This window comes from Tupaia chinensis, unplaced genomic scaffold, assembly GCF_000334495.1.
Source record: "Tupaia chinensis unplaced genomic scaffold, TupChi_1.0 Scaffold000085_1, whole genome shotgun sequence".
Classification (NCBI taxonomy): Eukaryota; Metazoa; Chordata; class Mammalia; order Scandentia; family Tupaiidae; genus Tupaia; species Tupaia belangeri.
This window is the reverse complement of record NW_006159547.1, coordinates 6391173-6399901: the sequence shown is the minus strand read 5'-3', so window position 1 is coordinate 6399901 and position 8729 is coordinate 6391173.

Genomic DNA, 8729 nt, shown 5'->3' with positions numbered 1-8729 from the left:
GGATAAGAGTGCTAGACTCCCACATGACTGACTGCAGTTTGAGTCCCAGACCTGGCAGCTTGCTTTCTCACTTTCTCTCTCTCACTCTGTCCCTCTCTGGTCAAATTAAAGTCAAATAAAGTAATTACTTTTAAAAAAGGATAGAGTGATGACAAAAGCAAATGTATGTGCATATATATACACATTTCCATGTGTCCAATGTGATACTAAAAAAAGGGGATGGAGGAAAATTTCTTTATAGAAGTCTAGCTGATGAATGTAGAAAGAATGTTAGAACTAGAAAACCACCTTTTTGCAATCACCAATGTAATAACTGATTCAAGAATCATCAATGTATATGAAAACTACCAGGTGGAAATTTGAGATATAGGATATTTACACATTTTCAAAATACCACCCACATTGATTGCTAGGGACCACAAAGGAGAAAACAAAAAAAATTTTTTGAGAGGTTTTTGCTATAGGGCATATGTGGTCATCAGAAAGACAGAGAGAGACAGGGAGACAGAAAGCAAAAAATCACCCCCCAGGGGGGATGGCCACGCTGCAATCCCTTCTCCTCCATTCTCCTCTCAGGATCTTGGGCACGCACATACATGTGCCCAGTGTCAGTTTAAGCCATCAGGTCCGGGACTTGAACCACGGTCGACTACATGGAAGTCCAGCAACATAGCCATTATGCATTATGTTAACTGCTGATAGACAAGTCATTTAACAAAGGGAAAGTCTAGCAAATGCTGCTTTAGTCAAATGATCAAGTCTCACATCACCAATTTGGGCAAACTGACAGTATTTGTAATATGGTTCACAGTGCTTAGAACTGTTTATGTTAAGAAAATTGGATACGTATTCCACCTAATTGCCATCACAGAAAGAATAATTCAGAATTAATATAAGATAATTAATCAGCATTACTGCAAAATTCTAATGATACAATGTATTTAAAAAAGAAGTAAGCCAAAATGCCTACAATCAATGTTCTAAAGCTAGCTCCTTGAAAATCAATTAGCTAAATGGCTAAATTAAAAAATAAGTCCAGTTCACAACTTCCTTAGTAATTTACAAGTCTTGTTTAACTATTTAAATAGCATTTCATAAGTCTATTACAGTAGCAATAGAAAACTAATAGAGCCATTCTAGACCAGTCAGTTCATAGCCAGCTAACCAGACTCCTAACCAAGTCCAGCCAGTATCAGGAAGATGATAAACTATCTTAGCCTACAAACTGGTATAAAATTTATAAACAGTATAAAAACTTAAATTTTTGGTCACAGAAACATGATAACAATAAAAAAATGTAGAAAAATTTTCAAATTGGTAATTCAATAAGATTTCTTAAGAGTTCTGATTATTTATTTAACTTTGTTTATTTTAATTTGACTGGGATTTGGGGGAGGAAGGAAGGAAGGAAGGAAGGAAGGGAGGGAGGAAGGGAGGGAGGGAGGAAGAGAGAGACAAAGGGAAAGTGAGAAAGCATGTCACAGGTCTGGGATTCGAATCATAGTTGGGCATGTGGGAGGTCCAACACCCTTAACCACCACGCCACCTGACAGCCACATCAATTAGCTAAATGGCTAAATTAAAAAATAAGTCCAGTTCACAACTTCCTTAGTAATTTACAAGTCTTGTTTAACTATTTAAATAGCATTTCATAAGTCTATTACAGTAGCAATAGAAAACTAATAGAGCCATTCTAGACCAGTCAGTTCATAGCCAGCTAACCAGACTCCTAACCAAGTCCAGCCAGTATCAGGAAGATGATAAACTATCTTAGCCTACAAACTGGTATAAAATTTATAAACAGTATAAAAACTTAAATTTTTGGTCACAGAAACATGATAACAATAAAAAAATGTAGAAAAATTTTCAAATTGGTAATTCAATAAGATTTCTTAAGAGTTCTGATTATTTATTTAACTTTGTTTATTTTAATTTGACTGGGAGGTGGGGGAGGGAGGAAGGAAGGAAGGAAGGGAGGGAGGAAGGGAGGGAGGGAGGAAGAGAGAGACAAAGGGAAAGTGAGAAAGCATGTCACAGGTCTGGGATTCGAATCATAGTTGGGCATGTGGGAGGTCCAACACCCTTAACCACCACGCCACCTGCCAGCCACATTTCAACAAGGTTTTTAGCAAATTAATCAAAGTAAAAGAAAATAATTCAAAAACAAGTTAGTATTTTCTGTATAATGCTACAACATGTTGTCATACATTTTATTGCTGAATTGATAAAACTAAGTAGGTGGACAGGCACCAAAATTAATAAAAGAAGGTAACATCCACTATTGCAGTGCTTTCTGTAATGATTAAATATGGCTAACAGTCATAAAATATGGAATAATTTAATCCAAAACATCACACATAAAGAGTACTAGTGAGGTAGTGGATATAGATTGCATGTATGTTTTACAAGGTGGCTGCAAAAGTCTTCAACTCCTGTAGAATATGTATAGTTGCCTGAAAACCTAAGAGTATACATCAGATTAGGAAACAAATGGAGAAGACAAGAGGAGAAATTACTGAAAATATATTGAGAAGAGGAATGGAAAATAAAGAAGGTGAGTGTTCACAAAGGTGACTGCCAATCCATTGAGAATAAACCTAAACCAGATTACCAGTCCAGTGACATGCATGGGACCCTGGCCATAATCTGTGAAGACCAAGATGCAATGGCATTCGCATGATGTCATTTCTGGTAATGTACAGGTCACCCTGTCCTAAATGAAAGAAGTAGTGATGATTTCATGAGAAGATAAGGCTGCCAAGAGCTGAAGATTCTTCCTTCAACATACCACACATAAATTCAGCCACTCACAGACAATGAATGAAAATATCTGAGTATACGATCTGGACAAGCACCAGGGCCTTGGAGTCAATAAATATGTTCATCAATATACCACCGTAGTTATGATTTTCATCCATTCATTTTTGTGAATCTTGGAATGATTCCTTTTAATTTATAAAGATATGATATTTCATCTTACAATTAACTCTGAACAGACCCAAAAATAGTCTACTCATGTTTTGATGGAAATGTTTTTATCTGTAAACGGTTAATGCTCTTTTTCCCCCAATATCTTTTAGAACCAAACCTTTCATGGTTTTCAGTGGGTACACTACCAGGTATTGACAGCAAAATCCCATTGCTTTGTAAACCTTTCCATAAATAACCTTTAGTAAGAGTCATTTAATGCAGGTGCCAGCCTGGGGCTAAGGTATCTAGACTCTATATGACACCCATACAGTTTCAGTCTAGATCTGACAGCTTAAAAAGCACACTGGGCATATGGGGGTGTGTGCCCAAAATCCCAAAAGAGGGGAGAAAGGGAGGAAGGACTGTAGCACCATTCCCTGTGGGGAGGTTCCTTCTCACTTAGTCACTCTACTTCTCTCTCTTTCGAGTGTGCAACCCTCCAGTAAAATCTTAAATGAAAAAACTGGTTGGTCCGGGGTATCAATTTACCATTGGATAGGTAAAGGGGGGCATAGTGGAGAGAGATATGGGAGTAAAAAGGTAAAATGTTTTTAAAAATTATCACTTTTTGTGGAGAAGTCTCCTGTATCTGAGCTGTGAACAATTCCTTTCAGGGACTAAGACTACTGAAGGTTTTCTGTTGAGACCTCACCTTCCTGACCCCAATCTCAAATGGAGAGGCAAAAGTGCAGGTCTTCTGAGAAACCTCCTGCATCTGAGCTGTGAATAATTCCTTTCAGGGACTAAGACCACTGAAGATTTTCTGAGACTTCGCCCTCCAGATCCCAATCTTTAGTGACAATACAATGGGCCCTGTGTAAATTTCAATAAAGAATTTAGAATATTTGTAGTGACAAAGCTAACAAAGATGCAAGAAAAGAGTGACAATGAAATCCAGAAGATGCAGGAGAAAGAGTCAACCAGTTCCAGGAGGTGAGGAGGTTCTTGCACTATCTGAAAAAGGAAATACACGCCGTAAAAAAGAATCAAATGGAACTTGTTAGAGATGAAGGCTGAGATATAGGGAATCAAAAACCTCCCTTGAAAGCATTAAAAGTAGATTAGATCACGGAGATCAAGTCTCAGATGTAGAAGACAGAATTTCTGCCCTAGAACGACTCACCATGAAGACTGAGGAAATAGCCCCCAAAAATGAGAATATACAAAAAAATACTAGATACCATTAAACATACAAACATCCAGATAATCGGTATTCCAGAAGGTGAAGAGACAAATAAAAGCATTGATAATCTATTCCATGAAATCCTGGAAGAAAACTTCCCAAGCTCAGAGAGACATTCACATATCCAGACCCAAGAAATACAAAGGACCCCAAATAGAATCAACACAAGAAGATCTTCTCCAAAACACATTACAGCCATATTGACCAAAACCACAAATACAAGATATTAAAACTGTCAAGAGAGAAACGTAAAGTTACTTTCAAAGGATATCCCATCAGGCTAACAGGGGACCTCTCAATAGAAACAATATGAGCAAGGAAAGAATGGGAAAATATATTCAAAGTGTTTAGTGAAAAATAATTTCAACCAAGAATACCATACCATTCTTCACATGGGAAGAAAAGACAAAGCCATTCTCAGATAAAAAACAAAAACAAACAAAAAATAACATCTGAAGAATTTGCCAACAGACCAGCTCTCCAAGAAGTTCTAAAAGGAGTGCTATACCAAGAAAACGAAATACAGACACATGGAAATAAGAATTCAAAAACAACTAAGAAAATGGCCAACTCAATGGTAGGGACAAGTCTGGAGATAATGTTATCTCCCAGGATTTAAACAGAAAGATCAGACCACAACAGAAGAGAGATTAAGTATATGAGACTGAACTAGTGAAAGAGAATTTTATGAACTTTTGACTAAAACATTGCTGATTTTCCTCTATGCTTTGTTTTCCAGATTTAAGGATTTTTGTCTTTTCAGCTCTTTAATAGGTTCACATACCTACTATTTGAACAGAATCCCAATCTGTTTCCTGGCTTTAAGTCTTAAGCAAATTTCTCTTAACGTGTTTTTATTTTGATTTACTAAAGCTAAAACTGCTTTTCTTGAAATTAAAAACTATGTTAAAAAATACCTATTTAGGGAACCAGCAGTTAGCGTAATGGCTATGTCGCTGGACTCCCACGTAGTCGACTGCGGTTCACGTCCCGGACCCGGTGGCTTAAAACTCACGCCGGGCGCGTGTGCGTGCGTGCCCAAGATCCCGAGAGGAGAATGGAGGAGAAGGGATTGCGGCGTGACCAAGCACACGCGCCCTACAGTGAAAATCTCTCCAAAAAAAAAAAAATACCTATTTAATTAATGACCACAGTAAGCTATATAGCCTCAACTAGGTGCTACCTTATAGCATATTCATTCTACTCACTGAGTTTCATGCCTAAAATCAGACATGTGTTCACAAATATGTATATATCAGCTAAACTTGCTATTGAAAGTATTTAGATTAAGACACTTTGTGAATCGATAAAATGTGGTGAGGGGAAGAATGGAAAAGAACCAGATACCAGAAACAGTGTGGGAGGAGGGTGGGGAATGACAGGAGATGAGAAATAGGGAATCAAAAAAAAAAATTTTATATATATATATATATATATAAAACAAGAATGGAAAATTCTTTGTTGACAAATAGCATGTATGATTATGCCAATATACAGTGTAATCTGGATAGGAAATCACATTTTTGTATGTTGTGACGATGTTCAATGAATAAATGTAAAATAAATAAATGCAATTAAAAAAATGTTTATCACTTTTTATATTAAGTTTCACAATACTTGCTTTGATCTCCAAACATTTATATAGGAAGACTTAAAAACATTAATCATTTTTACTCTCCAGATGGAAAGGGTCTTAATTAGAGCAATTTGGATACCATCCAAGGATAATGATAATATTCATGGTAGTTGTACAAACAGAATCTGTGGGTTATCCTGATATAATACCTTCTCAATTGACACCACTTTCATTTAGAAATATAGCAAGAATATGAAAACCTTTCCCAAAATAGCTAGCTGTATGATCTCAGGCAATTAATCAAACTTCTCCAGACCTTAACTTTAAAACAAAGGATGAATCTAAGTATCTTTTACATCTAGCATTCTATGATTGATAATTGAATTTATTTTGATGTATCTCTTCCTCTCCACAAATGCTTGAAGCCCACACTTAATGTCTATTGCATATGTTCCTAGAATAGTTTTAAATAAATTTTATCTAAGGACCAGTCACATAGGCACAGTGGTTAAGGGAGCCAGATACCACATGGCCAACAGCAATTCAAATCCTGGCCCCAGTGACTTGAAATATACATCAGGAGTGTTCAAAATCATGATGGGAAGGAGGAATAGAGGAAAGAATTGCAGGCATGACCACACCCTATTGGGAGGTACTTCCTCTCTGGTGAGTGTGCACACTCTGACGAGTTAAAAAAAAAAAAATTGTCTAAAAGCAAAAAGCTGCTAATTTACTCACAATTTTTTTCAGCATACTTTTTTAATTTTAATTTTTATTTCCTAACATGTTTCGGTTTTTAATAAAAAAAAAATACAAACCACAGATTTTTTTAAAGGTTTATGATACCTGTCATTAGAAAAGTTTTTGTAGGCTATAATCTACAGACATGTGCAATAATGATTTGCATTTACAATGTGCCTGAGCAGGCAGCTCGCTCCCACCGCACGACCCTATCCTCACTCCCCTGTCCCAAGGCATGCCTTCTTGAAGAAATATGAATAGCAATGAAGAACTAAGGCACTGTGTCTATTCCATTACTCAGTATATTTTTGGCCTGAACTGGATGAGTGAGTTGGGTTCTTCCCCAAGTTAGGTAAGTGCTACCACACTGTTATAGAGCATGTCTTTCCTGGCATCTCTCATTTAATTGGTCTGGGCTGGGCCCTTTTTTTTTTTTTTTTTAAAGATTCCCAGGTGATTTTAATGAGGAGCAAGGGTTGAGAAATGGAAAAACTTAAGGCTCCTGGCTTTTTTAAGCACTCTCCCCAACAATCTTGATAGGAGCAAAGCTGTGGTACTGGGACATTTCTAGTTGGATCCTGGCCCTACTACAAATCTACTGTATTTGAAGATTCAAAAACATCTTTTATCTCCTCTATTAGTTTGTAAATTGCTTTTAGAGTACATTTCTTGCTTCATATATACATTTCTGTATCCCTCACAGCACTTAGCACCATGCTTCACATCTAGTGATGCTTATCATTTTCAAATTAAGATAGAAACAAGGCCTACCTGAGAGACTGGAAACCACACAGGAAGCTTGAGCTCTGTTCCCAGGCCAACCTGAACACACCAGGCACTGTGGCATCTGTAATACTAGCTAATTAAGAAGCTGGAGCAAGAGAATAAAGATACCAGGAGACCCTGTCAAAATACTGATACCCATCTCTACACCCTTTTCTTTTTCTCTCCTGTCTTTCTCATATACAGGGGAAAAAACAGAAATGCATAATGGAAATTCTGAATTTTCCAGCCCAACTTCAGTACATGATTGTAATAAGTCAATAGGAAAAATATCAAGTTGTATCCTGTCTGAACTAAATTAAAATTTAAAACCCTCAGCCACAAAAGGTCAATTACATCTGAAATAATACAAATCTTCACAGGCAAAGCAAAAGTTATCAGTTACTAGGTGTCTAGAATATAATATCTTGAAAACAGTTACATAATTATAGGCCCATTTTTTTCTTTTTCAGCCAGTTATATCTATCTTTGCAAATGTAAGGGCATTTTCAAAATACTAACGGTATTTTCATATTATCCAGCTATCACTATATCCAGAGGAAAAATCCAAATAAATACTTACTGAATGCCAAATATGTGCAAGACACCCTGCTAGGCTGTAATGCTACAGCAGGGACAGAACAGCTTTTTGGAGTTCACATTCCAGCACACAGGATAGCTAATCAATTATCTGATGACATCTGAAAAAAAATGCTATGAAAGAAAAGTACAGAGTGATTTAAATATATCACAGCAGAACCTGGTTTGAGTCCCAGACCCTGCAGCTTAAGATCCACGCCTGGCATGTACATGCGTGTACAAAAACCCCAAGAGGAAACTAGAGAAGGGACTGCAGTGTGCCCATCCTCCCCACCCCCCACCCCCCGTGGTGGTTCCTTGATATCTCTCTGTCTCGCTTTGTCTCTCCCACCAGCACACATGCCCTACAGCAAAAATCTCTCTTAAAAACAAACAAAAAAGAAAATGCTAAAATTCTGAAGGGCAAAGGCGGGCAGAGGACGATATTACTCTGCCTTGGTAGCCAGTCAATAGACTCTTATCAAAAGCTTTCATATTTACCGTAAGAAGCAGCAAGAAGTACCTCCTGGTTAAAGCACCAAAATCCCACGTGGCCCACTGAGGTTTGAATCCCCACACCAGCTACTTAGAAAACAGCCCTGACAAGCCTGCTGCCTACTATCCTGCCGAGAGCCCAAGAACCTAACCCATAAAGAAATAGAGAAAAGAGGATTGCGGCGTGGCCACGCCCCCCAGCTGCGTGAGTTCTCGCGTGCTCTGGCCTCGTGCGTTCGCACGTGCTCTCGCCCACGCATGCGCCCTCTGGCAATTAAAAAGTCAGTGTTAGAAAACCATTGTAAGTAAATACACAAACACAAAATTGAGTTGAAGCACAGTCAGTCTCACGTGTTTCAAGCTCTCACACTGCAGTGAGGAGCACAGGAACAACCAGGACTGCAGTTAAAATTGAGGGAAAGA